This window comes from Carlito syrichta, unplaced genomic scaffold, assembly GCF_000164805.1.
Source record: "Carlito syrichta isolate Samal-C Ts95f unplaced genomic scaffold, Tarsius_syrichta-2.0.1 Scaffold304677, whole genome shotgun sequence".
Lineage (NCBI taxonomy): Eukaryota > Metazoa > Chordata > Mammalia > Primates > Tarsiidae > Carlito > Carlito syrichta.
Window position 1 is genome coordinate 104,749 of NW_007248773.1, and position 15,619 is coordinate 120,367.

Below are 15,619 nucleotides of genomic sequence, written 5' to 3' on the forward strand. Positions count from 1 at the left end.
TTTATGTTATTTAAGTGTGAGGAAGACAAATGATTTATCCTGCTGACATTCTCCATCATTCTTACCTGAGACTAGATTGTTGTGATATGAAAGCTGAGGGTTTTATTTTTCTTTCTTCCCTTTGCCTCACTATAAGAAATGATTCTTTTTCCATTTATTTATATCTCTATATCCAGAATGGTCCCTTAAAGTTTCGAATATACTTATGTTGCAGACTTGCTGTCCATTTAAGATATTTCAATAGCTTAGCATCGCTTTAGTGCAAAAAATATCCAAATCCTGCATTGTCTAGCCTGCTTCTCTGATCTCAGCTCTCATCCTGCTCCCCTTAATCCAATACAGCTAAACAGGACCTGTTGTAGGGCTTCACATGACCAACCTTTCCTTTGTCCTAAGACCTTTTGCATGCACTTTACTCCCTCCATCAACTATCACATCCTCAGGGTAGCTAACCCTGATGTCCCAAACTCTATAAACTCTCTCTGTTGTAGTCTGTCATTGAACTGTGTTTCACTTAGCACTTATCATGGCTGTGATTAATTTTTAATTGTGTGATTATTTCATATCAACTAATGATAGAAAAATATCAACCGCTCTGAGGGCATTAATATGCAGTAGTCCTTATCCATGAGGATACATTTCAAGACTCCCAGTAGATGCATGGATAGCATCGATCCCTGTATGTCTTTTCCATCTGGTAACTGAGATGGCTATTTAGTGACTAATCAGCAGGGAGCAGTCCCAAGGGAACGGCACAGAATGGTAGGAAATTTATATCACACTACTCAGAATTCCCCCAGTTTAAAACTTATGTTCGTCTCAGAAATTTTCCATTTAATATTTTTGGACAGCAATTGACCTTGGGTAACTGAAACCATGGAAAGCAGATAAGGAGGGCCTACTACTGTATAGCCTGATACTTGACATAATACAGAGTCTCAATAAATATTTGCTGAGTGAATGACTGAATAAATGCAATTAAGCATAAACTGCTATGAAAAGGCAAGAGTCAAGCCCTCATGGAGAGATCGACACCCTTTCAATCTTTATGTGATTACATACCCTGATCTCGACTTGATCTGTAGCTTTGTACACACTGTTACCACTTGCTGGTATTTCTTTCAATATTCAATCTCCCTAGGTTTGGTTCAAAACAAGCACATGTTTTAAAACTCTTGTCATTAGATTTATTTGTCTGTGGGAACCAACAACTAGAGAAAATTAGCCCTAAATCTTCTATATTACTCAATTCTATCATTTCCACTAATATGTGCCATTGCACCATTAGTCTCTCAAAGATAATTTTCTTATTTTAATGATTTCTTAGAATTCAAAAATGAGCCTGGGGTGACCACATCAGGTATTTCATAATAGTGAATTAATTCTCATCTTTAAAAAATGCAAAATCTACTACTTTGTTCCACAATTAGAAATAGACATCAAAAAAAAAAAGAAAAGAAAAGAAAAGAAAAAAGAAAAAAATAAATAGACATCAAGTTTGTTCCAGGTACCATAAGAATTCATATCAGCACATCAGGCTGTCAACAGTCTCACACTGCGTCTATCAGATGTGAGAAAAAGCAAGAAAGAATAAGTCCTCAGGCTTGAAACTCTCTTTGAAGAAGGTAAGTTTTTGCAGTGAAGACTTTGAAGCCAAATGTTTACTGCTATGTAAGACAAGTGTACAAAATAGATTCATGAGGAAATAAAATTCTTTGATTCATAAAGCTTTGGAAAGATCCCTTCTTTTCTTGATCTCAGTTTATTATCTATTATTTTCTAAGAAAGATATGGATGAAGAGAATTGAGAAGTAAACTTGTTCAAAGAAATCTCTATTTTTAGCTGTTTACCTGATTTTTAACTGTTAATTTATTTTGTTAAATTAAGAGAGACATGCCTATGGCAATTATCCCCAGAATTTCTTCTGAATTACAGCACAACCTTTCTTAGATCTTGACTTGAAGACATCAACATGTAACTTTTCTTAATACAAGTCTGAAGTTTATTCTTTTCCTATCTCATTAGTACATGAAAATGCTATTCTTTTGTGAGACAGAAATCTTGAGTCCATTACAAGACACATGCTTAATAAATTAATAATATGGTCCCTTGGGAAAAATACTCAATGCTGAAGCTTTATATTTTAATAATGTAAATTACGCACTTGGCATGCTTGCATATAATCAGCTCTTAATCAGACATGGAAAGAACAAACACCTAATTTGAGGGCTGATTTTTGCACCACAGATATATTTGTGTAATCTTATTGCCTAATTTAAACATCTACCTATGAAAAGAAAAAGATCTTTTAAGTAGATTTCGTTTGTTTAACCTTCAACTTTTGCAGAAAGTATAACTTTGACAATCATAAGAGAAAAAGAAACTGAGTTTGATTTGTGAGTTTTATGTTATAGTTAAATAGAAACACAGTTCTTGAGCTTGTGGGCCACTCCATCATTTTCCCTTGCCTTCTGACATCTTAAAGGAAAGATAAAGTGGAGATGAAAGAAACTACATGAACTGAGAACTCCAAGGAGAATATCAAATGATGTCAACTTTCAAGGAAGGTGAAATATTATTTCGATATGATTTTTCTGATAGAATTCTGCCTTTCTAGAAACACAGCACTTGATCAAGTAATCGGGCTGTCATTGTGCCCCTACAGTGATATTTAACCCTTGTGCAGTGCATCACAAGAAAAACTATAACTGATTTCGCTGCATCTCTCCCCAGAAGACTCAATTTTCTTTTTGCTTGGGTAAAATAATTAAAGAAAAATAAAATTTCCCCAAAGAGAAGAACTTTTGGTTTTGTTACGGTAAAACATAGAAACGAATAATTTGTTACATTGGAGGGAAATGAACTGCAAACTCTTTCCATCTGTTTATTGAGGAAGGAAGGCAGGTTACCTCATCCTCACTGCCAGAGATGATTAGCTCTTTTGCTCCGGCTCCAGCCCCATGGAGGACTGTTCATCTGTCAACAGCTTCATGATGGGCACATGATGGGCAAGTTATGTATAATGCCCAAAGTTGTAGACAATATTGAAGTAATGTCAGCTAACCAGGCAACTTTGTTACATGTCTAGCTTCAGCTCAGAGGAGGACATGAGATCTTAAACCTCCTGGGCAAGACATAATCACTGAATCTCCAGCTCAAAGCTTGACATGTCATCCCCAATCAATCAGTTGTTAGGGATCACAGAATATTTTCTTTGCTTTTTTCTGGAAGAGGTTAGAGATTGAGTATTACTTGAAGTAACCAGAGCTTATCACGCATTCCATCAACATCACTTTTACAAGTAAGATAACAAGTGAATAAACTCTGTCAGGGTGGCCAAAGTCTTGTTAATTGGATAGACCACTTAGATGTTGGGTAGAAGATAAATAATTCTTCTAAATTAGAAGCAGTTTTATAAAATTAAAGTTGACTTTGTAAAAACCTTTGAGAAGCTCTAATCCCTTTTCACCAAGTCCCATGAATTGTACAACTTTCTGGAATTGTTCATTTGAGATAATAGGAAAGGTTTGTGAACCTGATGTCTTTGATTTACTTGTTAAGCTCTGAGTAAAATTTATATAAAACAAACTTACCACCCACATTTAGAATGACTGGCAAAAGTGAATACAGTAGCCAAAGGGATCTCTGGAGGATAAAAAATTACCCTGTATGTTTCAAAAGCAGAAAAAATTGTTTTTTAATTGTTAGGCATTCATATTGAGACTGGCAATAACTTGGGATGCAGTTTTGTCTTGACAACAGAGAGAAGTTTAGCAAGTTTTTGTCCTCACAAACATCCTGAAGCTCATGAAGAAAACTATGAGATCTTTGAATGGTAGCTTAAGGTTTCACAATTTCAGTCAAATCACAATACTTGAGAATACATGTTGTGCTTTTGATAGCATTCCTCATGGTTGAATTATAAGATTGGGATTAAAATTCTCTTTTCTCTATATGCCATTCTTCCTCCATGGTTTAAACATGAAATACGTTTTTAGACCTTCAAATAATTGAACAAAAATATCATGTCTTTGACATTTCATCCTCAGTAGACAATGCTTTCTCTTTTTCTGTTCTTAATTTTAGCAACATTTTATGAGAACCTTCTACCCATGGAACCATATTTTTTTGCTTTTTCTCACAGAACTGAGACCCAATTAATGGATGTAGAAGACAAAATATAAGTCAATGTTGGCAATGTATAACTTAAACACAGTAACAGAATATGTTAACTTTCAAAGACAAAAACTGAAGAAAAACTATGAGAATTTTTGGCTATCTGCCTCCTTGGGACATATAGCAGGAAAACTAACACATACCAAATATGTACTTTCATTTGGGGATTTAACTATAAATTCTGTGCTCTCAAGTAAAATGTTTCAAGGGAACTTTCCTGTGGATTCTGGAGCAGGCTTCATCTCACCATATGCCGGTGTATCATCGATTTAACAGTCCTCAGTGGCAGCCTTGGCTGCGCCACATGAACAAGGTGATAAACCAGCTGAAGGATTACTCATAGTCTCAGCACTTTTTAATCTACTCACAGATAAGACAGGACCCAGTCTAGCTTCAGTGACCTGAGGACAGAACTGTTAAAGCACTGTGCAAAAAAGAGAGAGAAAACAAACAAACAAACAAACAAAAAACAGAGACCATTTGCAGCTTTTGAGTTTCAAAATTGATGTTGGAAACACATAGTGGGGCAATAGTTTTAAAGAAAAGGTTTGAATCTCAAAAGGTCAGATGCTGAGGCATTAAAGGCATAAAAGTAAATGAACATATTTGAAATAATTCATGAAACATAAGAACAAGCTTCTACTATGCCAAGGGTGAAAAAGAAATCCCTCTGAACTGGAAGTGAAGCATCAGCAAGAGAATCGTGTGCAAGAGGGTATTGTCGGCTTTGAGAAGAGGTGGGGGTGGGGAGGCAGAACCCCTTCTGGATTTGAGGTCCAAAAGTCGAGTTTTTCTTACGAGCCCTGGAGGTGGAAGTCTTGCAGGATTCCCAACCACCACAGTTGTGCAAGCTTTAGCATAGAGATGGCTGTGTGGAGGTAGGTGCTGTGGAGTTTCTCACAATCCCAGTGGAGCATGGTAGAGCAAATCACATTTCATGAGACCCCTGAAAAGGGGTGGAATTTAGATAAGAAGAAGTTGGTAAGCTTGAAGAAACCTCAAAATATAGATGACAGAGCTGTATGAACAAACATAGCCATCACCATAGATGAGGTAGGGAGCTGGATGTCTAACACATCACCATGGAGGGTTGAAAGTGACCATGGATAAAAGGAAACATTTCAGGAGATGCAAGCTTAGAGAGAGACCACACACAGGCCACAGCACTTTGCCTTGATGCAATGTAATCTTCCAGAATGTAGATACAGCTGGGAGAAATGGAAAAGGGAAAATCTTGAACTGCTCGAGATGGAGCGTTCAAATCCTATAGAAAGGATTTTGAAATATGAGAAAAGGTTAGACATGGAGAATATGTTTCTCCTGAAATTGAAGTTTTTGCAAACATATGTTTGTGGCCTGGAATTTCATACATACTTCATATATAAAATTAACTTAAATAAGGTAAATTCCTGTCTAATTAGATATAGGAAGTGGTTCCTTATGTTTCAAGATTATAGAGTTAAAAAAAAAGACTAATGCCTGCAGAAGAAAACTGCTATTTCCATTTATGTAATGTTATTTTTTTAAAATAAATAGTTGCTTAACATATCAGTATTTGCTCACTTAGCACAGTTTACCAATCTATATATGGCTTCCTGGACCAAATTTGGCCTGAAAGCTGCCTATTTTGTTACAACTCACCATCTAATAATTGTTTTTATATATATAATCTATTTTATAGGTTTTTTTTTTTTTTAAAGATGTGGATATACAATTCAGGATTAGGTATACAAATGGTCATTGTACAGGTAAAGTTTGGGGCTTACTTTGGTCCCCACTTTGCCTGGTTTGAGATTAGGTACCCTTGTTGACGAAGTGTACTCCCCTACCCTGACAGTTTCCCACTACTGCCAATTCCTTTCTTGATAGTATTATGATCATTGTTCAGGGTCCACTTATGAGTACTTATGTGGTACTCAGGTCTTTGTTTCTGTGAAAGATTACTTAGTATTATAGACTCTAAATCCATCCAAGTTGCTGCGAAGTTCATAATTTTGTCATTCTTTATGGCTGCATAATGTTCCATTGTGTACACACAAAGGAACCACAATTTTTTAATCTAGTCCACTTTTGATGGGCAGCACATCAGTTCCATGTTTTTGTTATTGTGAATAATGCTGCAATAAACATGCATGTGCAGATATCTTTATCATAGTGTGATTTGAGTTCCTCTGGGTATATTCCCAGATGAGGCATTTTGTTATTGTGAATTGTTATTTGATGGGCAGCACAACAGTTCCATGTTTTTGTTATTGTGAATAATGCTGCAATAAACATGCATGTGCAGATATCTTTATCATAGTGTGATTTGAGTTCCTCTGAGTATATTCCCAGATGAGGGATTGTGGAGTTGTACGGCAGGTTGATTTTTAGATCTTTTAGGAATCGTCACACTGTTTTCCACAGAGGTTATACTAATTTATACTCCCACCAACAATGTAGAAGTGTTCCCTTTTCCCCGCATCCTCTCCAGCATCTGTTGTTTTTTGAGTTATTGATGGTGGACATCCTGACTGGAGTTAGGTGGTATCTCAGTGTGGTTTTAATTTGTATTTCTTTGATGACTAGTGAGGTTGAACATTTTTTCATGTCTCTGTTGGCTGCTCCTAAGTCTTCTTTCAAGAATTGTCTATTCATATCTTTTGCCCACTTTTTAATAGGGCTGTTTGTTTTCTTTTCTGCACGTTTGAGTTCCTTGTAGATCCTAAATGTTAGTTCTTTGTCAGATATATAGTTGGCTAATATTTTTTATCATTCTGTGGGCTGTCTCTCCTCTCTTGATGGTTTATTTTACTTTGCAGAAACTTTTCAGTGTGATGAGGTCCCACCTGTCTAGCTTCTCTCTTATGGCACGAGCACTTGGGGTTTTGATCAGGAATTGGTTACCAGTTCCAATTTCCATAAGGGTGTCTCCTGCATTTTCCAAGGTTCTTATAGTTTGATGTTTTACATTTAGGTCTGATCCATTTAGAGATGCTTTTTGTGTATCGTAATAGGTAGGGATCTTGCTTCAGTCTTCTGCATGTGGTCAGCCAGTTTTCCCAGTACCATTTACTGAATAAGTTCTCTCCCCAGTAGTTGTCAGTGGAGGTTTTGAGAATTTGAGGTTTTGCTTCCTGAATCTCCATCCTGTTCCATTGAACTTTATGCCAGTTTTTGTACCAATATCAGGCTGTTTTGATTATTGTAACCTTATAATAAAGTTTAAAATCTGGATGTGTGTTACCTCCTGCTTTGTTTCTTTTTTTGATGGTTGTGTTGGCTATTTGTGGTTGTTTATGTTTCCATATGAATTTCTGTATTGTTAGATTGTTTTAATATTTTTAAATGGTTGAAAACAAACCAAAAAAGAATATTTTGTGATCTTTGAAAATTATATGAAATTCAAATTTTAATGCCCAAAATTATTTTACTGGAACATGGCCACATCTATGTGTTTATATAAAGTAACTTTTTGCTACAACAGCAAAGTTAAGTAGTTGCAATAGATCGTATGACCTACACAACTCCAAATATTTGCTACTTGTCCATTTACAGAATAAATATGACAACCAGTGATCTTGCAGCAAACGTTCAGGTTGAACAGAGAAACCAGAATGCACCATCCAACTCATGAAATATATTTGCTAGAACTCCCTAGTGGTTTCATATGAAGTTAATTAAAACTATCCTACCTTGAATGAGTTATGGTGTGTAAAGTCCTCAGGTAGGAATCTGATACATAGTACCATCTAAGTGATAGTCTTCTTCTCATTTGTGAGCTGAGCTGACATAGTTTGAAATTATACCTCTAGATGCTGCTAGAATTTCCTTCTATGTTTTCAATATTACTATTTTAATTTCTAAACTGGAGGACAAATTTTCTATTCTAGTTAATGTGTATATCAATTAAAGTAAAAAGTCACCCTACCTCACAAGTAAAACCATTACATCGTAATCATGCCCTGTATACCTCTGGAATAGAGATCTGCATTATAAAAAACAGCAATAGCCAGGCTCGGTGGCTCAGCCTGTAATCCCGCGCCTTTGGGAGGCTGAGGTGAGTGGATTTCCTGAGCCCGCGGGTTCGAGACCCCCCCGGGCAACTTGGCGAGACCTCATCTCTACAATAAATCAAAAAATCAGCCGGGCGTGGTAGCCCACGCCTGTAGTTCCGGCTACTTGGAAGGCTGAGGTGGAAGGATCGCCGGAGTCCAGCAGGTCGAGGCTGCGGTGGCCGGGAGCGGCCACTGCACTCCTGTCTGGGCGACAGAGTGAATCTCCAACTCAAATAATAATAATAATAATAATAATAAATAAAAAAAAGCGATAGATAAATAAATGATTTGAGCTTTTTGTTTCCAATAGAATAATAGTGGCAATTAGAATTTATTGCATGTCTTCCATGTATTAAGCATTTTTAATGTATATTTTCACTTAATTCTTATAACATCATCACAAGGTAGGGCTATCCTCATTCTATACATGAGAAAATTAGGGCTCAGGGAGCCAAAGAAACCTGTTCATTGTTATTACCCTTACGTAGCAAATCCCAGATTCAAATATTAATCAAGTCTTTACTTTCTCCATTGAAGTGTGTCGCTTTTTCTTTACAATGTTTAGCTTCATATAGCATTCATTCTCTTTATTCAACATTTTTTGGCAAAAAAAGTTCCCATTTACAAGCTGATTAAGAAGATCCAGTTGGTGACCTGTGAGTTTAATTCTATGAGCAAAGACCCTGTGTAGTAATTAAGTTCACCGCCTCATCCTCTTCCATGCCAGTTCTGGAACAATCGCCTGCTTTAGGCAATAACAGCATTTTGAGTTTGCCTGTGGGCTCCCTGTGATGACAGCTTAGAACATAGCGAATGAGTCCTTATTCTGATTTTTCTTGTGATATCTAGACAAAATTTTTCTTGACCTTTATTTGCAGAGATAGTGCTTCCATTGTGCTCTTTCCAAGACTGAATGTATGTGCATATCCTATGACTTTAAACATGAATTCTGACTTCATTTGCACGGACATTTTCATTTTTGTAACCCCATCTCTTTGACTCTCAGTCAGGATATTCAAGGCATAACAGGCCTCAACATAACAGGTCCCCAAAAATTCGCTACTTAAAAACTGAAGATAACACAATAGTTTTAATCTGATTTTCCAAGTTAGCCAATTTATTAGCCCATCTGAAAGAACATTCAACTGATAATTATTTTCTTCCACACTCATACCTCCCAAAATTGAATTTGCCAGTCTCTGGTGGTGCATTTGGAACTTTTCTCTCTGCCAAATTGAAATTTTTTTAAATGTGTTGATTAATAACCACCTGCATAGTTGAGGTTTTATAACACTTCCTGTATTCTTGATGCTTAATAAATATTTCTTGGCAGCTTGAGAATATTTTTTTGACCCTTCCAAATATGTTTAGATAAATAATTCAATTATCTTCAGCATAAAGCTGAGCAATTCGCAAATACTATGTGCAAAGCAGGCACCAAATGAAGAAGATATCAATTTCATTCCTGTCCAAGAGGAGCTTTCCTGGTCAGAGTACAAGATGAAAGTGGGCTAGTCTTACCCTCAAGTGTACTGGATGTTGGGGTGAATTTTGTCCCACAAAAAAGACAATTGAAATCTTAATCCTGGTACCTGTGAGTGTGACCTTATTTGGAAACCGGGCCTTTGCAAATATAATCAAGTTAAGGTGAAGTATTAGAGTGGGCTTAATCCAATAAGACTAGCATCCTTATAAAAGAGGGAAGTTTGGACACAGACACATAGAGAGAATGTCTATGTGAAGTCAGAGACATGGTAGAGAGGAGAACAAGTGAAGACAGAGATTACAGTTACACTGTCACAAGCCAAGGAACGCCTGGTGCTACCAGAAGCTAGACAGGACAAGAAAGGAGACTGCGAAGGAAGTATCCAACACCCTAATTCTGTACTTCTAGCTCCTAGAATTGTGATATAATAAATTCCTGTTGTTTGAAGTCACCCCATTTTGGGTACTTTATTGAGGCTGCCATAGGAACCTAACACTGTGGGATGCAGAAGTCCTATCCACAAACAACTATGATATCAGTGAGTGCTCAAGATTCTAAAAGTGATACAAAAATTGTGGATCAGGAAAGGTGTTCTGGGGCAAAGATACAAGATCTAGACATGCAGGAATGATAAAATTTAGATTTCTGGAAGTGGGGAGCAGGTCATTCTAGATAGAGGCATGGATATTGGATGGAAAGAGGGGCATATGTATGAGAAGGGAGAAGGAGAACTGAGCAGGTAGCAAGAAGGAATTTGGGACTAGATGATGACTGTGGAGAGCTTCAATGCTGGACTAAGGATTTTGGTCTTAGGGAAATAAAGAAACCATTGAAGGCTTTGAAGTTGAGTGGCAACACTACTACTCTGTTTTAAGAAAATACTTAATCATGTTTTTTTAGATAGGTTGAAGGGGGGAGAGTTTTGGAGGTAGGAACACAAGTGAATAGACTTGTTACTATAGTCCACAATACAGGCAACAAGGAACTGAACTAGGGCATTTGTGACAATAATCAAAAGGGAACGGAATATGAATGAGAGTAATATCACAGAGATATAATGGCTATCACTTGACAACTAGTGGGACTTGAGAGATGAGATACAAATAGTGTTATATCTATCATATTCTGTTACAATAATCTTGTGTAACAAAAATTACAAAACTTGTGGACATACAACAATAAGCATTTATTTTTGCTTATGTGTTTACAGTTGGTTAAAGAGGTAGGCTGTCTGAACTAAGCTGGTGAAGGGAAGAAGTGCTCTCTCTGGAATCTGCTGATCTTAGCTGGGCTCTAGAATGTGTCTGGAGCCATAGCTGGGACAATGGGGCTGGCTCTGCTCTTTCCGCTGCCTCTAATGGTGAGGGCAAAGAAGCAAGAGCGTGAGCAGAAATGCACAGTATGCTTTTAAGACTATATAGCATATGTGGATTCATTGGCTAGAGTGAATCATGAGATGAAACTCTGGGTCAGAGTAGGAGAGGACCACAGAGTCATAGTGCAAGGGGTATGGATACAGAGAGTTATTATTTGGAGCCATTAATATAAGCAGTCTGCTATAGGAGTCAAAGATGATTTAAAAGTTTTGTGGGAGGAATAAGAATGTTATTCTTATAAAGTCTTAGTCTTCCTTCAAAAGGTCTAGCATCGCTTCTGTGAAATCTTGCCCACAGCTCCTCTGGGACCTCATTGGTCCTTTAGTATATTTCATCATTACAATGATCATGCATTATATTCATCTGTTTTGTGACCGAGGGTAGAGACTATGCTGCTCTGCAATCTATAAGTCTAGGTTCAAATGCCTTTCCATCACTTATCAGCTATACAACTATATCCTTTCTGTGTTTTTATATGTAGAAGGGATGTACAAGCAATAACTGAGAGCATGATACAAAGTAATGTGTGAAAAACCCAATAAATGTGGTTTATTATTATGATTATGGGGCATTGTTTTTATATTTTCATTGGCATATATTTTGGGCAGTGTTCCACATGTGAAAGACATTTTTAAAAGACTTTTGAATACATGAATGAATGAACAAGCAAATGAAATATATGAGGGGAAGCAGGTGCTACTGAACATGAAAGGCAACAGAGTTATATTTGATGGGATGGGTCCGAAAGAGGCAGAAGGAGGAGTTCAGAGAATCAAAGAATAGTTTGACCTCGGAATGAAGAAGGACGTTTCTGTCTGAGCAAGCGTGTGTATTTTGAAAACTGTCTTTGGAAATCATGAATTTTTGTTAGTCACAGTTACAATTGTAGTTCTTCATCTTTTTTTTGCAATTGTAATGTGGCATAAAGTACACAGTGCCCATCAGCTGGGACTTTCTCTAGATCAGTGAGACTCAAGGAAAGTCTAACTATCCCATCCTAACAGCATGTCGTTAAACCTTTTAAGTGTAATGGGCTGTAGAAAATATTTATCAAGTTCACAGTGTTTCCTAATAAACATATATCATTTAAAATACAAAGAGAAGAATTTCTTCTTTAGTGATATTAAAATATTTCAACCCTCTAAAGTTATGCTATACCAGACTTCACAAAATGCAATGCAATAATTGCTTTGCTTGACTTCTTGAAACAGCCATTTTCTCGACTTGATAGTCAGCGCCTATGTAATGTCCCATATAATCAGTCCACATTGCTTATAACTAGGTAAAAGGTTAGTTAATACAATACATCTAATAATGGCTTGCCAGGAGCAATACAGCTTGACATAGTACATGATTTCTTGAGGTTTATGTTTTAAAATGCAGTATCTAAGAGAAAAATCAAAGAACTATTGCCCAGGAAAAGAGCACTGGGTTGAGTGGGAAGCCATATCTGACTTCCATTGCTTTTCTATTTTATAACAGGTTCCTATTATAGTTAAATATGTGCTATTTGAAAATCACAAAATAATAGAAAGTTAGAGTTGGTTAGGAACGTATCATTTCCTTTACATTTTTCAGATAGTGTTAAGGCAGCAGGGTGATTTTCCCAAAAGCATGAAGAGAAAGAACCAGGTAGGCCAGCATCCAGCAATACCTGGTGCTCAGTAAGTACTAGGAGAATAATTAAATAAACAAATAAGTGACTAAGACCCACGTGTTCTGACTCATAAGACAAACATTAAAATGCATTTCTTTCTAACCGAAAAAGTGAAGAATTATAAAGAATATGTAATATGTCATCTTTTAATCAAGAAGATAGTTTATTTTTCTTACTCAATACTTATCTCAGTGATGCTCTAGAAAAGACGCTAAAATAGGAAAAGTACAAAAGTGAATTAAAGGATGATTAGTTCTTCCAAAAGAAAAGATCATCTCAAGGAAATACACAAATGATGGAGATAAATAATTCCCCGTGACAACGAAAAGAGATCAACTAGTCCTTAGTCTTGAAAGTTGAAACTAAGAATTATGAAGTAAGTTGATTTAGATTATATCACTTAAATAATGCAATTCAAATAATTGAAGTTTTGCAATAATTTTTAGAACAAATCAAGAATGAATCATTGATTTGTGGATGGAATTATTTTCCTAAGAAAATTGTGTTATAGCACATTCTTCCCTTAAAACTTAAATTTTATACCACAAAATCAGAGGCCCATTTTTGTTTTTCAGGTTCATCTCTTCATCTTATGGTTCTCACATCACTGTTAAAAGTCCATCACATACAAACTAGGTTGCTTTTTTTCCCCTCTTCTTCCTCCTCCTCTTCTTCTTCCCCCTCTCCCTCACCTCCCTCTCTCTTCCTCTTCCTCCTCCTCCTCCTTCCCTTTCCTTTTCCCCTTCCCCTTCTTCTACAGAGTCTCCCTCTATCTCCCATACTGGAGTACAGCGGCATAATCATGGCTCATTGCAGCTTCATTGCAGCCTCAAACTCCTGGGCTCAACAATCCTTGTGTCTCAACCTTCTGAGTAGCTGGGACTACAGGTACACACCACTATAGCCAGCCATTTTATTATTATTTGTGTGCATGTGTGTGCGTGGAGATGGGCTCTCACCATGTTACCCAGGCTAGTCTAAAACTCCTGGCTTCCGGGCTCGGTGGCTCAGCCTGTAATCCTGCGCCTTTGGGAGGCTGAGGTGAGTGGATTGCCTGAGCCCACGGGTTCAAGACCCGCCTGGGCAACTTGGCGAGACCTCATCTCTACAATAAATCAAAAAATCAGCCAGGCATGGTAGCGCGTGCCTGTAATTCCGGCTACTGGGAAGGCTGAGGCGGAAGGATCGCCGGAGCCCAGCAGGTCGAGGCTGAGGTGGCCGGGAGCGGCGACTGCACTCCAGTCTGGGCGACAGAGTGAGACTCCAACTCAAAAAAAAAAATAAAATAAAACTCCTGGCTTCAAACAATCCTCCCATCTTGGCCTCCCAAAGCTCTGAGATTACAGGACATCTTGGGTACTTCATCAGATTCAGTAACCAAATTAGTGTTTTATGAAAATTCCGCACTTTCCCACTCACCAGGTTTGAAGGCCAGGAGAAAAAAAAAGGAGTATGTGATATTTCTTCCATCAGACTTCCATAAAGACTTTTCCAACTATCTTTAGTTCTGATTTTGTTTTCTAGAGGTTTGAAAGTGAACTCAGGAACAGATATGTATTCACTGAGACTACTTTTGGGGGGCTGGAAAAGAGTTAAACTACATAGTTTTTGCTGAATATACAAAATTATGTACATTAGTCTCCTGCCCTAAGCCATCGTTTCAAAAAATGACAAGTTAATTGCTTAATGGTAGGAAATAGAAGCCTTTAAATATCTTAGATAATTACCTACTATTTTCATGTATCATGACTTAATTTATTACAGCCAAACAAACATGGACTACAAATGGAATGAAATAACCTTTACCCTTTTCTTATATAACTTATCTGGTTATATGTCATATTAAGTAAGATAACATTAGAAGGATCCCAGTTCATGATTTATTCAGTCTCTATAAACCACAATCCTAACAGCCAGAAAGGCAAAGCCCTATGATTATTCTATATTCAGTACAAGGAAAAAATACTTTCTGATCAATCTATCTTATACCAATTCTGATAAAACAGTTTCATTTGTTTTATAACATAAATTTTCTGGAAGTCTTAAAAAAATTAGTCTTCATGCATAAAAATGTTTGAATCTACATATAACATTTTTATATTGGCAATGATATTTAATGAACTTTCTTGTAATTATGAAGAACAATTTCTTAATTCAACTTAATTTGCTGCAATCTAAAAGTATTTATTGAGCAACTGCCTCAAGCCAGCAATTGTGAAGATTTAAAAGGTTATAAGATTTATTTGCTCCCTTAATTAGATTTTAATCTTGTGAAGGAGAGAACATTTACAAATGTGAAACTGTCACAGACTCAAGAGATAAATTGAAGTTGTTTCAAAATTGTGTGACTCCCACAGACAACTGCCTTGGTGTCCCCCACAACTGGCACCACTTTTCCTTCAATATTTAAATACAATATATTCACTCTACTTCATTTATTTTGAAAAACTTGGTAACCACTGTAATAGCTGAGAATTATTGGTGAGGCATTTCTCCTTTTTTCCTCCTGCTCTAGTTTTCAGATTCTACTCTATACAATTCATACTTGGCCTTTCACCTCTGCTACTGCTGCCTTTGGTCTGCAAATCTTTATTCCCACTGGCCACAGCTTATTCCTTCACTTCTTCAGAATACTACTGATTCAGGTAAGCTGGGTATAACAGAATTTCACTGAGTTTGAGATAGCAGAAGGTGGACTTACAACATCAGACAGTCATTCATTTAGAACTAAATACTTACACTATTCAGCCAGTCCCAGGCATAGGTAACTTTCTATTTTCCATGCTTCCCCAGAGCTATGGACTTAGCTACATTTTTTTCAGACTCCCTCTCATCTCTTCTTCTCCAGTCCTTCTCCAGCCTTCCACTCTCTTGTACAGTGTCTTA